General features: G+C 43.7%; 1 long non-coding RNA gene across 1 annotated transcript in view; it reads left to right on the top strand.

Annotated features, from left to right (window-relative positions):
• Window positions 1-18,969, top strand: part of LOC307221789 — a 648,559-nt gene extending 629,590 nt beyond the window's left edge. The window contains exon 2 of the long non-coding RNA XR_013841517.1: window positions 18,877-18,969. This is a non-coding gene — a long non-coding RNA (uncharacterized lncRNA). The remainder of the gene's footprint in view (window positions 1-18,876) is intronic.
• The last annotated feature ends 863 nt before the right edge of the window (window positions 18,970-19,832 follow it).

The following is a 19,832-nucleotide window of genomic DNA, read 5'->3' as shown; positions in this document are numbered from 1 at the left end:
GCATTCAGTTCTTTGGCTTCTATTCTTTCCTAAATTTAGATTTCACCACCACCATCACATTTGCTCACTGCCTGCTTGCAGCTTGTGTTCTCAAAGGACTTTTACATAACTAATAATGTGTTCTTTACACCACAGCTGACTATAGAGGTTGATTTTAGGCAGTAAACCCAGTTGTTGTCAAAAAAAATCTTCTCCAGAACCAGTATTTATATTCCTCCACTCCCTGGATCCCTAAAAAGAACCTGTTGATGCCATGTTTGTGCCATACCTGTCCCACAAGAAAAGGGCAGGATGATATAAGGTGGTAAGAGTTTGAATTGTGAAGGAGTAAAGTGCCTTGATAACTACTACCGGAACTTCTCCAGCAGTTTATGCTGTTAATCCTGTCTCCCAAGGGCCAAACTAGATACCAGGTTGCATTTCAGTTGCCTGGATTGTTGTTGTTGAATACTAGCTATGGAAAAGTGGGAAGGCTAATGGTGGGGATCATGTTTCATAAGGAGGGGGACTAGCCCTTCCTCATGAGTAGCCCTCTTGCACCAAGGTCCCTTCTGCACTGTACATTTAAAGATGTATTGTGTCACTGTCAACAGTCATGGCTTCTGGGAACTGTCATTTTTTAAGGGTGCTGAAAGTTGTTAGAAGACCTCTATTGAGCTCAGAGAGATACAAGTCCCAGAGTCGAATCCCTATTTCCATGGAATTCTAGGATTCTACTCTGGGATTTGTACCTATCTGAGTTCGTGTCAGTGTAAGCATGCTCAATCTTTCATATGGTGGTGATGTTCTCTCTCTCTCCAGATATATGCAGACTTTGTTATTTTACCTTCTTACAAGTGGATGGCACAGTTTCAGCACTCAGGGAACTGACAATGCAATTGGGATCTATAATTTTATTTTCTCCTCCCCTCTACCACCACCATGAAAAGAAGCACCATACATCTAAAGCATCCATGGAATACTAACAATGAGGTTTTTTGCAGTTGCATTTTGTTCCATTGGGGTCAAGATTTGGCTTGTTTCAATGAGAGATAGTGATGACCACCAACATGGATGGCATTCAAAGATAATTAGAAACATTCATGCATGATAAGGCCATCAGTAGCTACTAACCACAAAGGCAATGTTCTAACTCTACTGTCAGAGGCATCATGCCTCTGAATGCCAGCTGCTGGGAACCGCAAGTTGGGAGAGTGTTGTTGGCTCAGATGCAACTTGTGGGCCTTCCATGGACATCTGGTTGGCCACTGTGAGAGCAAGATGGTGTTTGGCCTGATCCAGCAGGGCTCTTTTTATGCTTTTGCTTTACATACAATACAATGCCTATACAAGTCTACTCAAAGCTGACTTCCATTGAGTTCAATGCCACTTAAAAGACGCCTGCTTCTTGGGAGAAAAGCAATGACAAACCTAGACAGCATCTTAAATAGCAGAGACATCACCTTGCCAACAAAGCTATGGTTTTCCCAGTAGTGATGTATGGAAGTGAGAGATGGACCATAAAGAAGCCTGGTCGCCGAAGAATTGATGCTTTTGAATTATGGTGCTGGAGGAGACTCTTGAGAATCCCATGGACTGCAAGAAGATCAAACCTATCCATTCTGAAGGAAATCAGCCCTGAGTGTTCACTGGAAGGACAGATCCTGAAGCTGAGGCTCCAGTATTTTGGCCACCTCATGAGAAGAGAAGACTCCCTGGAAAATACCCTGATGTTGGAAAAGATTGAGGGCACAAGGGGACGACAGAGGACGAGATGGTTGAACAGTGTTCTCAAAGCTACCAACATGAGCTTGACCAAACTGCGGGAGGCAGTGGAAGACAGGAGTGCCTGGCGTGCTCTGGTCCATGGGGTCATGAAGAGTCGGACACGACTAAACAACAACAACAACAACAACAAGTGCGTATAAGATTCCAGCCTTGCAATACAATCATAAACATCTCTACTCAGAAGTGAATGCTGTTGAATTCAGTGGGGTTTACTCCTAGGTATGTGGGGTTAGAATTGCTCTCTACATCTTTAGCATTAATACTGGGGAGCTGATTTACCAGCTGACTGGCCGAGGTCACTAAAGCAGTGCTTGGCAACATCAGGATCAACCAGCCTCAGTGTTGGAGCAAGATAATATGTTCATTCAAAAGGATTCTGTTTTCTTTGTTGTTTCAACACCCTTTTCACTGAAGGCCACCGTTGCATAGAGAAGCAATGGTAAGATGTTCTTTCTTTCTTTGCAAGCGAAAGGAGTGATGATATCCATCAGCAGGCTTTTTTACTTTCTTTCTTTTTTTACTTTCTTACTTCATGTAAGACTCCCAAGTCTGCATTTCCAGCTGTCATTTCAGTAAATCAGATCAGCAAGCAAAACAGCGTAACTGTAGCACTCTCGAAAAGAGACCTTTTTATCAAGCTCAAATGGAGCATTGATACTGCCGCCGTTTGACTTATTATTAGCAGATTTGTGTCAGCTCGCGTTTAGTTTGGGTTGGCCAAAGCATCTAACCCTTTCGTGAAACCAAAATCATTTCCTGTCTAGCATACAACTCCTGACCAGGCTCGAAAAACTCAAAATAAATCCATGCATTTTTTAAAAAAAATCTGATTTTGCAAGACCCCTTTGAGGCAGCTTTGTGTGAGATACACTATTTTCAGTCCTGGGTCTAAAATAATATAGAGAGTGCAAAGCAATCACCTGGCTTTGTAAGCCCCTAGAACATGAAGTCCATTTAGAAAGCCAAGTACACAGGGCTGAACTTCTGAGTCATCTTAGACTAAAGAATCCCCAAGCAAAATGCATCTTTGTGCATAATGTGCTCATTGATTCTGCATAGAACATCCATGGCTTGAAGTCCTGCAGTCAAGAGATTGGTTTAGGAGTTCAATTTGATGTGTGAAATCCACTCTACACTCCTTGCCATTTTCTGGTCCTCATTGCCCATTTAAGGTTATCGTGATTTTGCAATGCTTCTTTAGAGTAGGATGACCAAATGTCCCGCTTTACAAAGGACCATCGTCTATTGCAGTGGTGTCCAAACTTTTTTCAAAGAGGGCCAGATTTGATGAAGTGAAGGGCCGTGGGAGCTGTCCAAAGGGACAACCAAAGTTGTTGACCCTTTTTTTAGGATTGAAGTTGTTGAGCTTTTTATAGGTTTTTACCCCAGAAAATAAACTGCCGCAGGGGCCGGATTAAACCGACTGGTGGTTCGGATTAGGCCCCCGAAACGGACTTTGGACATGCCTAGTCTCTAGGGAGGCATCTTCTCTTTGAAGGGCTAACCAGTCTAAAGGAAATATGATGATAGAAAACTCAAAGAAGGGAGAACCCTAAGAAGGACCTTCAAATTACCCATCAACTGTTAGCAGACGGGCAACAGACTGAGGAGGCACCTGAGTCACCTTCTCGCAGTCTTCTCCACTATTCTGTGATGGATTGCATTTCTGTTTAAATGATAGTAATGAATTGCAATTTTTTTGTCTATGAATATAAACAGGCACAGGCAAATTCTATGCAAATATGTGTCCTCTTTTGTGGTTTCTGGGTTTTTTTTGGCAATGCATACAGCTCTTTTTCTCATTCTTGCCTCAGTTCAGTTAGTCCCTTTTCTCAAGTCACCTTTTTTCACCGTCTCTTTTTGTATGTTTCATTCCTTACTCTGCTTCCTTTCTTCAACCACCTGGCTTCTTTCCCTGTAACATCTTTATCCTCTGGGACCCCTTCACAGTCTATCACACAAAGCTACTCCTGTCCCCAAGGCCTCTATGAGATTTTATAATTCCAGACAAACTTAACTTTCCTTTCGCTCACAGAACCTCGGTCAGCTGTAAACATTCCAACAGCTATTGATCCCTGAAACACATTGAGTTTATTTCATAATAAACACAGGAAACCATTTTCCTCAGGGCCACAGCATATAGGGGAAAGATCCCATCAGCACAAGTGCTCACCTCTTTCTTTTGAAAGCTTTTATACATCGGTTTTTAATACAGGGTTATCCCCCCCCCTGCTCCTTCCCAGCGGAAAGTAGACTTAACAGAAGCATTCCATTGTAGCTAATAGAATAGATTGCTGTCTCTCTGTGTGTGCAACTTCCTTCAAGGAAAGGTTCTGCCCTCACAATCATTTAGAGCTTGAAACAGTCTCTAATGTGTTTTTCTACTATAGATTCTATCAAGGGGTCAGAGAACACATAATTTAGTCCCCTATGAGGCAGTTTCCTGGTCAATGCTCGAGACCCTTTTGTGTACCTTCCTTGAGGGGCCTCATAAATCTGTTCCTGAACAGGTGGCAATACATCTGAATGTTCTGATATCTCTTAGACCCATGATGGTTGCTAATTCCTCACTTGTCAGCTTTCACCTTTATTCTTCTGAGGCTGTGAGTTTGTTTACATATATAATGGCCAGTCGATGGTAAAAAAAAAAAATCATTGATTTATTGCACAGTGCCCACAAGAGTTTGCAAATGTGCCAAGGGGTGCCCCCCAAAAAGGTTTCTGACTCCTCCTTTAAAAACTGATCTGGAAAGATGTTCGAAAGTGAGACCATATCTTAAGGATAGTCCTTAATCGTATTCACCCAGTATCCTTCCCCCCCCCCCCAGAGAGTCCTGGTTACCTCATCAGGAAGGAAGTTGTTTTACTGCCACAAGGATTCACGTTTGATTTGGTCTCTGGAAGTGGGAGTCTTTCCTCTTTTTCTGGGACCAACAAACTTCATTTTGGAAGTAATCCATTGGAGTGTCAGTGATGTGTGTCTCTGTGTAGGTTATACGGAGCAGAGCAGAACAGCACAACACGCCATTCCTCATGTTGCATCATTTCTGTTGGATTTGGAGGGTTTTAGTATGCATATAGCAAACTGCTATTTTAAAATAATATTAGACTGCAACATTTGGACTGTGATCCTACACTCTTTTTTGGAAGTCGGCTTCATTGAGATCAATGAGGCTAACTCCTGAGAAGGCATGCAAAGGATTACGTTGTTGGCCACTTGATCATAGAATTGTAGACTTGGAAGGGGACACCAAGGGTCATCAAGTCCAACCCCCTGCAATGCAAGAATATTAGCTTAAGCATCTGCTGGTGGTATGTTAGATCAGGGAAGGGGAACCTCAGGCCTGGGGGACAATTGTGGCCTCCCAGGCTTCTCTAACAGGACTTCTAGACCAGGCATAGGCAAATTCAGCCCTCCAGATGTTTTGAGACTACAATTCCCATCATCCCTGACCACTGGTCCTGTTAGTTAGGGATGATGGGAGTTGTAGTCCCGAAACGTGTGGAGGGCTGAGTTTGCCTATGCCTGTTCTAGATACTCACCATTCTCCAAGCCACACTCCCTCAGTGACCTCATTTTGCACCCTTCTTTAGTGTTTTGTCTGGCTGGAATGTGTCCTTGCACTCTGTTATGATTATTGATTGCCTGGGTGGAGGTTAGAGATACTGTGTTACTGCACATGTAAAATTAAAATCTCTTGCTCTGCCCATTTTTGCCCCACCCATCACTTTCATGTGGCCCCTGGAAGGTTGCCCAGAAGGGAATGTGGCCCTCAATCTGGAAAAGTGTCCCTGATTCTGTGTAAGTTTAAAAATGCTGATAACCCAAAAAAAAAAAAGCCTGCAATTAACTGTGAAACAGATTCTTCTTCTTTTTTTAAGAATTAAAATTATACTTAAGAGAGTTAGAAAATCTACAAGCTGAATTAAAGTAAAGGGAGAATTGATGAACCACATGAGGGGGGAAAAGCCATATCCAAACAGAGCAAATGATGCACAAAAGATAGCTCAGTTGGTTAGAGCGTGGTGCTGATAAAGCCAAAGTTGCAGGTTCTATCCCCATATGGGACAGCTGCATTTTCCTGCATTGTAGGGGGTTGAACTAGATGGTCTTCAGGGTCCCTTCCAGCTCTAAAATTCTATGGTTCTATTTTATCACCTTGGCTTCTGGGGAGCAATGGTTAAAATGGTTAATGGTAAAGGACCCCTGACAGTTAAGTCCAGTCACAGATGACTCTGGGGTTGCGGCGCTCATCTCACTTTACAGGCCGAGGGAGCCGGTGTTTGCCTGCAGACAGTTTTTCCGGGTCATGTGGCCAGCATGACTAAGCCACTTCTGGCACAATGGAACACCGAAACCAGAGCAGCGCATGGAAACACCATTTACCGTCCTGCCTCAGCAGTACCTATTTATCTACTTGCACTGGTGTGCTTTCGAACTGCTAGGTTGGCAGGAGCTGGGAGCTCACCCCGTTGTGGGGATTGGAACTGCCGTCCCATAGTTACATTATAGCAAACTACTATATCTGGTAAGGCACCTGGGGTTGTATCCAAGTTAGTTCTATTCAGAGTCAACCCATTGAAATTAATGGACCTAAGTTGGTAATGCCCATTAATTTCAATATATCTGAGTATGGCCAGCATTGGATATAACCTCTGCTTCTGATTTTAGGTATCATCAGGGAGGTTTGGTGCCAGCATTGTCTAAGGGCCACAGCTACTGGTGCAGGCACCTTGGGCCCAAGTTTCCGGTGTTCCAATGATTGCTAGGCAGCTACTTGACAGAAAGGGGCTCCTCCTGCCACTGTCTTGCTCCTTGACCACTTCTTGCACATCTTGATCATAGTATTATTACTACTATCAATCCTCTTTATCATTGCCATCACCAGCAGGCCTCACCCACCCAGCCTGCATGCCGAGGCAGAAATGAATATGAGGAAGGAGTGAAAGAAGGGCAATCTGGCTACCCATATTTATCTACCAGTATATGGGAGCTGCGATGGAGGAAGCTTTCCAAAGACCCATGCCAAGAGCTAACCAAAAACTGGAGCCAGCCTTATCATCTGGTATAAGTGTAATATTCAACATAATCCCCATGTGGTATAGCAGTTTGCTTATGTCTCAAATCCAGGTTACAATACCCAAGAACTACTCCGTTCCGAACTTAAAAATGGAAAGCGTAATGCCAGTGGTCAACAAAAGAGGTTTAAAGACTCTCTCAAGGCAAATCTTTAAAAATGTGGTATAAACACCAACAACTGGGAAACACTGGTCTGCGAGTGCTCCAGTTGGAGAACAGCCTTTACCAAAGGTGTCACGGGCTTTGAAGACTCAGAACAAAAGGAAGAAACATGCTAAGAGGAAGGCACGCTTGACAAACCCTCACAATGATCAACTCCTGTCCAGAAACCTAGGTCCCCACTGTGGAAGGACATGAGGATCCAGAAATGGCCTCCACAGTCACTTACGGACCCACTGTTAAAACCATGTTTATGGAAGACAATCTTACTCGGCTATGAGTGATCGCCAAAGAAAGAAGAAAGAAGACCCAAGAACATGTAGGCAGTATGCAGAAGGCATTGATGAACACAATAAAAATGGTGATATTTAGGGTAGATTTGGGAGCTGTTCAATACTGTAAGCATAAGTCATCAGCATAATATCTATCATAGAGTACTATCCATTTTTTTCTTTCTTATTACCTGAGCTGAATTTTACAGAAACTTCATAAAAGTACTTGAAATAGAAACAGGTATCATCTTTCACATAAAAATTTAATCTTCCTTCCTTAAGTGTGGTCACCACATAGCAAATTTATTTCTTTTAGATATTTATGGAAGTATTTCTATACCATCATATCATAAAAGATATGTATCATTACAGCGTATATCATTAAAACATAAAACTCCATTGAAAACAATACAGATCATCATTAAAGTGACTAGCTCATCCAAAAATTAAGCAGCCACAAAGCCTTGTCAGCATAAAAAGGTCTTCAAGAGACGTCAGAAAGTCAAAAGCAAGAGTCCTGCAAATTTTGAATATGCTGTCACACTTCTCATCTTTCGCTTCAGTCGAGTCTTAGCCTTCTGCCGTGAGTTCCACCCACGTCATTGGCTGCTTGTGAGCCTTGGCAGCCAGTCCGAGGGCAGCACAAGCTTTGAATCTTACTCCCAATTTCAACAACTCTATCCTCTGGCTTCCAAGTCATGCTGCAGCGATTCGTCCCCTCCAGGCACACGGTAGCAGCAGCAGAGCGGGGTGGGTGGGTGAGAGAGGGAGTGCTTCCCCTGACAAGCGTGTTTTCATTTCAAAACCCTCTTATCCCTTACCTAGACAGAAGACTGCTTGTGTTCCCCATCAAGCTCGAACATACCGTAACCAAAGTTAGTTCACAATGTGTAAAAACAAATATATCGTGTGGTCCTGACTGGGCCACTGCTCCCAGGGCTGCCTGAAAGCCACCGAGTGTTTGAACGGCAAGTTTGGGAGAAGCAGCAACATTATCCTGAGTGGTCCCTTTCACTGTTCGACATTCCAAGGCCTTCAGACACCATCTGGCCAAATAGAGGCACTGTTTCTGAGTGGCCACTGTGGCAGGAAGTCAGTCCACACTGAGGAAACCCTGCTCTGTTTTTCTAGCTGTTTGGGGCATACATTTTATATATTATTCCCAATCCTTGATATTCGCTCCTCCCTGGAAGGAATTTAGGAGAAGCTGCTCAGTCACAAGGGCCTCTTAAACTAAGCTGAATCAATCATGCTTCATCCGTCTGTAATGTATCCCAGTGTTTTTGCAATGGGGACGGTGGAGAATTTCGATTCAGTTCTCATTTAAAGGCAAAACCTACCTACTTTGCACCCTCTAAAACAATGCAGGAACAGAAACATGGCTGTTCATTAAAATTCACATGTCTTATTTTGCAGTGTAGTTCTCCAGCCAAGTTATGTGCACCAAAAAGGTACCGTATATAACAGGGTAAGGTGTGCGTACAAATACATGTATTTCTGGAAATAAAATTCAAAATTGTGTATCAAATCATATATGTGTGAGAGGTGGCATTATTGTTTTGGTTTGTTTTTGTTCTATTTATTTGTGGTTTTTATCCTGTATATAAATTTAATTAATAAATCATCATATTCTTGAAAATTACTATCGCCAAGTAGGGCTGGAAAAACTGTCTAAAAGCCTAGAGAACCACAAGCAGCTAGCACAGATCAAATGGGCCCTACTCAGTATAAGGAAGCTTCCTATGTTTTTATGATAGGAGAGTCGGGAAAGACAAAAGAAAAAGAAACTTCACATAGCACATGATTAATTTCTGGAATTTGGTGTCACAAAATGTGCCTTGGTCCGCAAGTCTGACCCTGTCGGACTCTCCTTATGTTCCAATGGAGCATTAAGTCATTGTGGGGATACTGACCAATACACCAGCTAAGATAGTGTTAAAAATGGGGAATTTGGACCTATCCATGGAGGGAAAGTATATCAAAAGTCATAATGATTATCTGCAACCTACAGATTTAGAGGTACTATGCCTCTCTGCATAGGGATGTAAGAAGGCATCATTGTCTGTTCTGTCTTGTATTCAAAGCATGCGGCGCTGTTTCTGCTCTGCTGTAATTCATCTCCCACCAAGCTGTCCACTGTGGCAAAAGTACGTAACTTACATGCTTAACTGCATAAGCTACGTTGTCATTATGATATTCTGTCCCATTAATATGCAATGCCAATAGGGAGGGGAGGGATCTAATATGTATCATTTGCAGACTGAAAGCAAATATTGATCATATAATAATAATAATAATAAAATTTTTTATTTATATCCCGCCCTCCCCAGCCGAAGCCGGGCTCAGGGCGGCTAACAACACTAAAACAGTACAACATTATAAAAACATTATAAAAAGTAATTAAAATCAAAATTGATGGCAACCATAAACTAAAGTTTTGTAAAGATTGCCAAAGGAGGGAGTCAGGCTGCGCCCTGACCAAAGGCCAGGTGGAACAGCTCTGTCTTGCAGGCCCTGCGGAAAGATGTCAAGTCCTGCAGGGCCCTTGTCTCTTGTGACAGAGCGTTCCACCAGGTTGGAGCCGCAGCTGAAAAAGCCCTGGCTCTAGTTGAGGCCAGCCTAACCTCTCTGTGGCCTGGGACCTTCAAGGTGTTTTTATTTGAAGACCGTAAGTTCCTCTGTGGGGCATACCAGGGCATACCAGGAGAGGCGGTCCTGTAGGTACGAGGGCCCTAGGCCGTATAGGGCTTTGAAGGTTAAAACCAGCACCTTAAACCTGATCCTGTACTCCACCGGGAGCCAGTGCAGCTGGTATAGCACCAGATGAATGTGATCTCTAAGCGAAGACCCCGTAAGGAGTCTCGCTGCGGCATTCTGCACCCGCTGGAGTTTCTGGGTCAGCCTCAAGGGCAGCCCCACGTAGAGTGAGTTACAATAATCCAGTCTGGAGGTGACCGTCGCATGGATCACAGTGGCTAGGTCAGGGCGAGAGAGGTAAGGAGCCAACTGCTTAGCTTGGCGGAGATGAAAAAATGCCGCCTTTGTTATAGCTGCAATCTGCACCTCCATGGAGAGGGAAGTATCGAAGATTACACCCAAACTCTTAACGAACGGTGCTGGCACTAATTGCACCCCCGCAAGAGATGGGAGTTGCCCCCTCAGTCCCATGTCGTCCCGTCCCAGCCAGAGGACCTCTGTCTTTGAAGGATTTAACTTCAACCGGCTCCCACGTAACCATCCAGCCACAGCCTCCAAGCATCTGATCAGTGTGTCTGGGGCCAAGTCAGGGTGGCCGTCCATCAACAGATAGAATTGGGTGTCATCAGCATACTGATGGCAGCCCAGCCCAAAACTCCGGACAAGCTGGGCGAGGGGGCGCATAAAGATGTTAAAAAGCATCGGGGAGAGTATCGCACCCTGGGGCACACCACACACCAAGGAGTGGCGGGATGACAATTCCCCCCCCCAAGCGCCACCCTCTGTCCCCGACCAGAGAGAAACGAGCGCAGCCATTGAAGGACTGTGCCCTGGATCCCCACGTTGGCAAGGCGGTGGTCCAGGAGTTCGTGATCGACCATGTCGAAGGCTGCTAACAGGTCTAGAAGAATCAGCAGCCCCGACCCGCCTCGATCCAGCTGCCTGCGGAGATCATCTGTTAGGGCAACCAGAGCCGCCTCGGTCCCATGACCAGCGCGGAAGCTGGACTGGAATGGATCCAGAGCCGATGTTTCATCCAGAAACCTACCAAGCTGTTCAGCAACCGCTCTCTCAATCACCTTACCCAGGAATGGAAGATTAGGAACCGGGCAGTAATTGGATAGATCTAAGGGATCTAATGATGTTTTCTTTAAGAGCGGGCGCACCACTGCCTCCTTCAGTTCCCCTGGGAATGTCCCGGTGCCAAGGGACAGATTGATGATATCCCCCAGGGGGGCCCGCACCTCGTCTGGAGGTAGATTCTGGTAGATTTCCATTCTGGAAATGGGACAAATAAGCCAACATCAGCTGCCATTTCCACTACCATCAAAATGCTCCAACATCTCTACCTCTGAGTACCAGCCGTTGGAGAATTGCAATGGGGGAGAGGTGGTGCCCACATGCCCTTTTTACGGAATATCCAGAGGCATCAGGATGCTGGACTGAAGTGGACCACTTAATCTGACCCAGTAGGGCTGTTCCTATGTTCTGGTGAAGCATAAAGTCATCATGGACTGAGTGATGTATCATAAAAGAAATGAAAATAAACTTGTCTGCACCATTTTGAGATTATGGATGGAAATGCCATGAGCTCCATTTTATCCAGTTGAAAACTGCAATTGGCTGGTGACGGTTTGTCCTCATCTCAACTGGGCTTGCAATCACATCTGTATGCAAATGAATACTGAAGCTTGCAGAGAAGACCTGAGCCTTTGATAGCCCTTTGCCAGACCAAACATTCTTTGCAATGTTTAGCTGGATTTGATGTGTCTTGCCCTCCATCCAACCACAGAAAAACAGCACTGAATAAATATTAACAGATCCCAAATAGTGTTGAAGAAGCGTGGGGTTGTGTCACACCATTGAACAGCAGCAAAAAATAAACAGAGGCAAAGTAACTTGCCATCAGATGAATGAGTTGCGAGAAATCAATTCTCTTTTCTTGCATTTTGTCAGAGAAGCATGAGAAGCTGCATTATACCAGGTCATTTGCCTATATAGCTCAGTACTGTCAACTTCTGGTGTGGAGCACTTTTTCTATAAAGGGCTGTTGACCTATGGGAAAAGTCAACCCGGGACAGGAGTAAATGATGGGCAAAGCCATAGCTATCTTGGCAGGCGCTGTAGATCAGATGGTGGGTCCAAAATCAAACATATGGAACCAAACATATGGAGTAATCCCTTCTTTCTCCCTCCCTTTTCTCTCTGAAGCACCCTTCCCCAGCCTCTCTCTCACTCTCGCTCTCTCCTCTATCCCCTTTCCTCTCTCTTCTCCCTGACCTTGAGCTGCACCTCCACCAACCTCCTTCAGCCCAGAGCCAGCAAGGGGCAGTGGAGTTGTGTTGGCTTCCTCAACCACCATGCTTGCTCAACACTTGGTGATCCAACTGCCCAACAAGCACACAAGTAGAGAAAGCATCTTGCGGCACCTCCGAAGTAGATGTGAAGGAGCTGGTAGGTTCATACCATCCTAAATATTCTCTTTGAAATTGGTGGGACTCAAAAGGACTTTAATTTATCTGGCTATGCCATGTCTTGCTTTCTTCTCAAAGAAAACCAAAGCAATTGTCCACCTAAACACCATCCTAAGAATACATCCTTGGTTGATTCACTGCCTCCTGTGTTATAAACCAGATTCAAATACTTAAAGAAGCATGTTTCTAAATCAGCACATAGGAATAAATCTTCAACATAGTCCAGAAACCTGAGTAAATTTCATTTCTGGCAAATTGCTCAGTTCATATTATTAAGGAACATGTCTCCACCTACTGGAGCAACTTGACTTCACTGTGATAATACGCCCTCCCATCATGCAAATTAACTGCCCATTCATCAAGGGAACCCAATTTGGTGTCCCATTTCTCCAAGTCAACTTTGATACTCGAAAGACGAATGCAAGGCTTCTGTTGCCAGCAATTAGACCTGTAATACAAAGTGACCTGCAATTGCCATTTACTTAGATTGTGAAATTGTGAAAACCATTTACTGAATGCCTTCTTTGGGCTGGGATGCCAGCTGGTAGCACCATTGAATAAGATGTACAAGCTAACTGATTGGCCAAAATCAACATCCTATAGCTACCCAGTGAGTCTTCTGATTGCATTTACACAGCTCCCTGTATATAATGGTATGCTGATCATTACAATATAGCATAGGAAAATCTACCTTAATATGTAAATAAGGACCAAACTAGATGTGACATTATGCATGTTTTTAGTTCTTGCATACATGATTAAAAGCAAAACAGGGAGATTCCATTGGGAGGAAGGAGTTTAAGCCTTTGCTTCATCACAAAGGATGATAAGGATGTGTAGCTCCTTAACCATGACAATTTCATCTGGTTGTCTCAATACACTCCCTTGGTGATGATTTACAGCTTTCTTTCTTATGCGTTAGGATTTGTGATTCCAAAACTGCAGCTGCAGTAGCAGCTTTAACCAGGTGATGGCGCAATACCAGAACACATGTTCTACTTCGGGTAAAGCTTCTTTTCAGAATCCTAATATAAGCTCTGTAGATTTACCATGCTTTATTATTTTAACTTTGTGAGGAAAGATAGCACAAAAAGAGAGGCACTATTTTCTCATAGAAGGTTAAACTTTTTGAAGAATGGGGATTCTAGTCTTTTTAATGGATATCAAAGAGCCGCCCCCCCAAATAAAAGTTATTTCCATTATTTCCTTCCTTTATTTTTAATTTTTATATTCTGCCTTCCTTATAAAATAGCCCAAGATGGTTAACAGCATATCATTTTAAAACATCAGCACAATTGAACTGACAAAAATAAACAATAAAAAGGAACAGGAACAGGAATCAAGGAGACTGTTTAAAAGCCTAGCAGTTTATCATCTCCAGGGATGTGGGAGAAATTCGGTTCCATTCATATTTTAATGTGAGCATAGCTTATTTCCGCTTTCTGAAACAAGATGTGAACTCAAACACAGCCATCCTGTGATTAGGATACTGAGGTCGAGCACTGAGGGCCTTCTGGAGGTTCCCTCACTGCGAGAAGCCAAGTTACAGGGAACCAGGCAGAGGGCCTTCTCGGTAGTGGTGCCTGTCCTGTGGAACGCCCTCCCACCAGATGTCAAAGAGAAAAACAACTACCAAACTTTTAGAATACACCTGAAGGCAGCCCTGTTTAGGGAAACTTTTAATGTTTAACAGACTATTGTATTTTAATATTTGGTTGGAAGCTGCCCACAGTGGCTGGGAAAACCCAGCCAGATGGGCGGAGTATAAATTTTTTTTTATTATTATTATTATTATTATTATTATCATCATCATCATCATCATCATCATCATCATCATCATCCTGCAAAATTCATACTTATCTGAATTTTGCGGTCCAGTTCTGCAAGTAAATAATGTGTAAGAGAAAGTGTATAGTGTTGGCAAGTGAGCATACAGATGTATACCATTAGTAAAAAATAGCATATAAAAATGCATTACATTAACAGAAATTGCTTGCAAAAATGTGTATACGAGGGGAGAATGCACTAAAATGCTGGTGAATTTTCATGAGGGCTTTTTTCTTAAAGAAAATCACAAACTGATGCAGGATTGTAGTGAAATAAACCTAGGGCTGGAAAAATGAGTTTTTATTTCGGGAGAAATTAAAACTGGCAGATCTTTCCATCCCTAACAAACACATAAATGGAGAACAAACACAAAAATAACTCAACTCAGTAATAATAATAATAAACTTTTATTTATATCCCACCCTCCCCAGTCGAAATTGGGCTCAGGGCGGCTAACATCAGATATATAACATTAGTATAAAGTCAAACAATAATTAAATTACCTCCTAAAAACAGGTCAAAATCAAATTAAAGTCTAATTAGATGGCTTTCCGCAGGGTTAGGGTTGGGAACAGTAAGTGCTCGTTGGCCCAACTGTTTACGCTGATCTTATATGGGCCTATGAGAATGCTGGGAGGCCTCTTTCATATTAGTTCTTATACAAAAAGAAAAGGGGAGTCAGGCTGAGACCTGACCAAAGGCCTGGTGGAACAACTCTGTTTTGCAGGCCCTGCGGAAAGATGTCAAATCCTTCAGGGCCCTGATCTCTTGTGGCAGAGCATTCCACCAGGCCAGCCTAATCTCTCTGAGGCCCGGGATCTCCAATGTGTTATTATTTGCAGACTGTAAGGTCGCCCGTGGGGCGTACCAGGAGAGTCGGTTACGTAGGTACGTGGGTCCTAGGCCTTATAGGGCTTTAAAGGTTAAAACCAGCACCTTAAACCTGATCCTGTACTCTACCAGGAGCCAGTGCAGCTGGTATAGCACTGGATGAATGTGATCCTGTGAAGAAAACCCCATAAGGAGTCTTGCCACGGCATTCTGCATCTGCTGGAATGCAGAACTATCTTGTAGCTTCCTGTTGGTCTTAACCCTTAACCCCATGATCATTGGATTCCCTGACCCCTGGACCATCTTACCACATGGATTGCTATTTGCCCAGCCCTAGGACTGGACCTGACTTTGGATGCTGATTCTGCCTCCAGGCAAGTAGACCTCAGAGACTCTTCTTGTTGATTGGTCTCCCACACCACTGGGCCCTACATATTGTTGCTCAGCAGTGAGACTACAACATTGTGTGGTTTTAAAGTTAACTACAAGGATGAGAAGAGAAGACTCCCTGAGATGAGAAGAGAAGACTCCCTGGAGAAGACCCTGATGTTGGGAAAGATGGAGGGCACAAGGAGAAGGGGGCGACAGAGGACGAGATGGTTGGATAGTGTTTTCGAGGTTACCAGCATGAGTCTGACCAAGCTGCGGGGGGCAGTGGAGGACAGGAGTGCCTGGCGTTCTCTGGTCCATGGGGTCACGAAGAGTCGGACACGACTAAACGACTAAACAACAACACAAGGAGGAGAAAGCTGAAGACCTCCAGACGCAGCTCAGCCCCAAACAGCATGGACAATCACCATGGATGATGAGGATTGCAGTCCAGCAACAGCTGGAGGGCCATGGTTTCCTTACGCCTGATTTCAGTGGTGGCTGGTGGCAATTGGGAGTAATGTTAGAATTCCTGCTCCATGATTGCAGTCATGGGATTTTGTCTATCACATGACGGTTTATGTTTTGACTCCACAGTGGGAAGTGACGGAGACAGGATGTTTGTGTACCTGTGTTCCATGAAGTGGGAGTATTGTCTTTTGTTCTTTCTCTTTGCTGTCTGATGCTAGAGAGAGAGGGAGCCATGTTGCTCCATGTGTGTTTATATGTAAATAAAGTAGATGAGCCAAAATGCTAAGTTGCTGAGGTCTGTTACGCATGATGCACAAACTCTGCGGATCCCTAAGTGTGCCGGTGTCTGGGGACTTCCGGGTTAGCGCCATCGTTTAATGGCGGATTCCCTCCGAGCTCCGGAGGGAATCGGCTCCGCAGGATCGGGTCTTGTCCTCGGCGGCGACGCGGGGACCCTTAAAAATCACAGGCGTGGATGCCTGTGAACCTGGTGACTCGGCGGGCACCATTTGCGCCCCCCCAAACCGCGAAGGAGCCTTTTTAAAGGCTTCGGAACGGGGACGGGGTGCAGCGCGGTGCTGTGAGTTTATTGCTCCTTCTGCGGAGTGAAGCCGCAAGCCATTGACGGAGAGCGCTGACTTTTTCCTTGGAACAATTGGATTTTAAAGTAAAAACCCGTGAGTAATATGGAATTCGGAATTTAAAGAAGAAGAAAAAATCTGAATTAGGAACGAGCGGGGAAGGGTTAAAAAGGAAATCCGCCCCCCCCCCTTTGTAGATAATTTAAAGCAAAGAACTTGCCATCTAAGGTCGAGAGGACCTTTTTTTCTTTTACTAAAAGACTTTAATCCTCATGGTTTGACACTATAAGAAATTTTACCGGAGGATAAAAGATTAATTGTGGGAGCTTTCACCCCCCCGGACCCGGGAGTGTCCCGCGAGAGAGCCTGCTGATGAAGTACTGAGGAGTTTGACAGCTGTCAAATTGGCTGTCAGAGGGAAAAAGAGAACTTTGTTTCTGTTGCTTCTGCTGGTTATATTTGCTACAATTTATTGAGAATAAGGAAGGACTGATACAATAAATTGGCTATTGGACTTGAGCTGAAAAATATTAAGAAACTAAAATCCCCCTAGAGGGGGTTTAGGACATTACAACAATGGCTGGAGGAGGGAAAATTCAGACTGAATTGGATAGAACATTTGTTCTCTTGGGAAAATTACAAGGGGAAATTGATGTTTTGGCTACAAGTGTCACAACTCTGGTCTCAACAGTAAACAATTTTGTTGAAGTTGATAAGGATTTGAAGCAGGAAGCTCTTACAACTGAGCAAATAGGGAAACTTGAATGTTATGAGAATATGGAAAAGGAGATATGTGCTGTTCCTGAAGAAAAGGAAGGAGGAGCTGTAACTTCCCAGATGTCAAATGAGAGTTGCAATTTGTGGCCTGACATGAAGGCAATAAAGGAGAATAACAATCTGATGTGGAAAGCCTGGCCTGAATTGGTGAGCCTAAAACTGAGAGATCCCCTCTTGTGGAGATCTGAAGACCGAAGGATTACATATTTGATCAAGCTGGAAATCGGAGCTTTGGGGACATTTGGACTTGAAAGGAGTATGTCGGGGTACCCTATAGGCTCTTTTTTCAAGTATGGAGGGCTGGCTGGAAAAAATATGGATTCTGTTGGGCCAAAGCCTTTCCGAAATCTGGGGTTTAACATTAAGGACTATCAAAAAGGCCGGCAGAGAGGAACTGAGAGTTAAAAGCCTCGGACGTGAGATCTCCAAGCTAGATAAGATATTGAATTGATGAACACTTGTTGGGGACTGAAACCAGGAAAGGGGTGGGTGGAGTCTGGGAATCCAAAGGGTATATAACTGTAACTTGTTTTATTTTTATTCTGTTATGTTATTTGTTTGGAACTGGGGAAAGCCGTGGAAGGGAAATTTTGGTCGACTTTAAGAAAAATGTTGAAGAATGAGTAATGATGTTTAAGTATTTGATGTTTAAATTTGGATATAAGGATTTGCTGAATTAATAATTTAAATTGGAATACAAGAAGGGGAGGTGAGAGGAGGTCTGAGAAATAAGTTAATGGAAATAAGTAATGGAAATTGTATTTGTTTTAATCGTTTTTTAATTTTGTATTTTTGTATCTTTGTTATTTTTTGTCTTTTTTCTCTTTGTTTTTATATTAATTTCGTAAAACCTAATAAATATTCTTTAAAAAATAAAACTAAGTGTGCCGGTGTCTGTTGGCATCGGTTGCTGTGATGTTAGGGCTGAATAAAGCCTTTGAAGCTCCCGAACAATTGACCAGGAGGGAGAGAACATGCCAGACGGGCATGTGTCTCTACCAGGGTCCTACTCGAGTGTAGGCCAAACTCCTGACAAGTAGTAGGGTGGAAGACAAGGAGACCAACACTAGGTGGAACCAGAGCTAAGGACAGGTAGAGTCACCCGTTGGACTGGTTGTAAGTAACAAGTCAGGCTGGTGAGGGCTGGCTAAGGGCAGAATGAGATTGATGTGGAAGTGACAATCATGCCAGTGGACAAGCCTCTACTGCCTACGTTGGTCCAGACACCTTTACTGCAATCAATGCCTTTCCCCATCACCAAGTGCTAAGGAACCTCTCAGGATGTGCCTTAGTATTTACAGTGGTACCTCGCAAGACGAATGCCTAGTAAGACGAAAAACTCGCAAGACGAAAGAGTTTTTCTTTTTTGAGTTGCTTCGCAAGACGAATTTCCCTATGGGCTTGCTTCACAAGACGAAAACGTCTTGCTAGTTTGTTTCCTTTTTCTTAAAACCGTTAAGGAAAAGGTGCATTCAGGGGGTGCAGTTGTGACTTGACTTCGAGGAGCAACTCATAGCACGTGGTGTGGTAGCCTTTTTTGAGGTTTTTAAAGACTTTGGTGATTTTTGAAGCTTTTCCCAAATCCGTGCTTCGCAAGACGAAAAATTCGCAAGACGAAAAAACTCGCAGAATGAATTAATTTCGTCTTGCGAGGTACCACTGTATCAGTAATGCCTCCCATGAACCTCTCTCACAGCGAAGCAGATCTTTCTGCAAGTGGCTTCATGAATGGGACAAGCAACTGTCTGGAGTTGAGCCAAACCACAAGGACAATTTTCATGCCTGAGTGTCAGTGAAGTTTGACACCTGGTCCCAGGTGGGCAGGAAACCTAACAGTCCTGGCCCACCCTACAACTTCAACCACAGCTATGTGGAAATATTGAAAGCATATAGTTTCTCCCTTGCATTCCCCACCCCACCCCCAATCCAGAAGAGGAGTTTCTGTAGACAGGGCTTCTGAAAGTGAATTAAGATTTATTTTACAGGAAAACTTAAATAAAACTGGGTTAGGGACTATTAACAGTAAAACCACATTTAAAATTAAAAAAAAGCACTGAGCTCCTCTGACAGAAAAACAAACAAACCAGAGGGAGCAGTGTTGATCCATCAGGAATTTAAAAAATCCAAATCCCCAGGAGGGCAATAATGGTATTAGTATGTGCCAGAATGTCACAGGATGATACGAACTCAAAGGCTTGCTTACCATTCTGTAACATTTGGGTTGATACTGCCCTACAATAGGTTTGACTAACTTTTCAGTCCCCACTGGCCAAATCCAGCTCCCCTCCCCAGTTTTAATGGTGGCAGCCAAATCCAAAAATACCAGAAAAGAAATTACAGGGGAAAGAAATGGGGAGGGGGTGCTCTGATACTCTTCCCACAAAAGAATTGCAGCTACCCCCTAAAATGTTGTCAAAGCAAAAAAGCTGGTTTCAAGGTGAGTGAAAGAGCTGAAGAATTATCCTTGTCAATTTAGCCCAGCTCTACAGGATGGTGCTTTAGATAAAAAGGTAAAGGACGGCTGGAC

Source organism: Podarcis cretensis, assembly GCF_951804945.1.
Source record: "Podarcis cretensis genome assembly, chromosome: 8".
In the NCBI taxonomy this organism is placed as follows: domain Eukaryota; kingdom Metazoa; phylum Chordata; class Lepidosauria; order Squamata; family Lacertidae; genus Podarcis; species Podarcis cretensis.
The sequence above is the reverse complement of the archived record's forward strand: the minus strand, read 5'-3'. Positions and strand labels throughout refer to the sequence as shown.